General features: G+C 43.0%; 1 pseudogene; it reads left to right on the top strand.

Annotated features, from left to right (window-relative positions):
* Positions 1 to 406: 406 nt before the first annotated feature.
* Positions 407 to 1,050, top strand: LOC108517953 (60S ribosomal protein L10-like; annotated as a pseudogene).
* Positions 1,051 to 1,796: the final 746 nt, after the last annotated feature.

The raw sequence follows: 1,796 nt of genomic DNA on the forward strand, positions 1-1,796 counted from the left end.
GGCTAACAGGGTGAAACTCGTCTCTTCTAAAAATAAAAAAAAAAAAAAAAACCAAGCCAGGCTTGGTGGCGGGCGCCTGTAGTCCCAGTTACTCGGGAGCCTGAGGCAGGAGAATGGCGGGAACCCGGGAGGCGGAGCTTGCAGTGAGCCGAGATCGCGCCATTGCACTCCAGCCTGGGCGACAGAGCGAGAGTCCGTCTCAACAATAACAACAAAAAATATAGATAGATAGATAGATAGATAGATAGATAGATAGATAGATAGATGTATATATACACACATACAATTCTATTTGTCAATTAAACATAAATAAAAATAAATTGATGCAATGTACATAAATTATTATATTAATAAGAATTCATGTTCTCTCTCCCTTGAGCGCGCCACTGAAGACCCTGGTGTCGCCATGGAACGCCGCCCTGCCTGTAGTTACCGGTATTTTAAGAACAAGCCATACCCAAAGTCTCGCTTCTTCCAAGGCATCCCTGATGCCAAGATTCGCATCTTTGACCTGGGGCTGAAGAAGGCAAAAGTGGATGAGTTTCCGCTTTATGGCCACGTGGTGTCACATGAAGTTGAGCCCCTGTCCTCTGAAGCCCTGGAGGCTGCCCGAATTTGTGCCAGTGAGTACATGGTAAAAAGCTGTGGCAAAGATGGCTTCCATATCCGGGTGTGGCTCCACTCCTTCCAGGTCATCCGCATCAACAAGATGTTGTCCTGTGCTGGGGCTCACAGGCTCAAACAGGCATGCGAGGTACGTTTGGAAAGCCCCAGGGCACCGTGGCCAGGGTTCACATCGGCCAAGTTATCATGTCCATCTGCACCAAGCTGCAGAACAAGGAGCACGTGATTGAAGCCCTAGGCAGGGCCAAGTTCAAGTTCCCTGGCTGCCAGAAGACCCACATCTCAAAGAAGTGGGGCTTCATTAAGTTCAGTGTGGATGAATTTGAAGACATGGTGACTGAGAAGTGGCTCATCCCAGATGGCTGTGGGATCAAGTACATCCCCGCTTCTGGCCCTCTGGACAAGTGGCAGTCTCTGCACTCCTGAGGGCTTCCACTGTGCTGCCCCTTCTTAATACTCATCAATAAATTCTACTTCCTGTCCATCTAATAAATAATAAATAAATACATAATTCATGAAAATGTTTGTCCCTAGGCAACCTCAGTGCTTTAAGTTGCTCTGAGATCTATAGTTGAACACTAAAGTGTTTAAACTTTATCTCATGCTGTATATGTCCCACTCACATTACAGACTAGAAGTCTCTGGCCTACACAGTGAGCATCTAAGAGTGTTATGTTACATTTAGTGTGGTGTTAACCCAAGGGATCCCATGTTCTTCATCAGTGTACTGCCATTGTGCTGAAGAGAAAGAATATGCAATCAATAAAACATGGACAACTTCAAGCAATGAAAGTATGAATGAGCCATTAAATAGAGCACTTTCCTTAAAACTTAAAATGACGAATGAATTGTGTTTGTCAAGAAAGGAAATTTTGATAAATGGAAAATTGACTTCATAACAATATTTCAAGTTATTATTATTACTATTTGTATTTGATAAAGTTGCTGTGAATTCAAAACACTTTTGGGGACATTTCTTCCAATACTTCCTTTTGTGTCAAAAGAAGGAAAGAGAAAGAGAAAGAACATTTGAAAACTTCAGAAAGTGGAACCTGACAGCCACCTCTCTATAGAAAGGTAAAGGAATGAACCCCTTGGAAAGTTCATTCAGCAGGTCAATGATGGATTGTTATGTTTTCATGTTATTAACATATTAGACATGGCCTCACACT

Source organism: Rhinopithecus bieti, unplaced genomic scaffold (genome assembly GCF_001698545.2).
Source record: "Rhinopithecus bieti isolate Rb0 unplaced genomic scaffold, ASM169854v2 scaffold_1295, whole genome shotgun sequence".
In the NCBI taxonomy this organism is placed as follows: domain Eukaryota; kingdom Metazoa; phylum Chordata; class Mammalia; order Primates; family Cercopithecidae; genus Rhinopithecus; species Rhinopithecus bieti.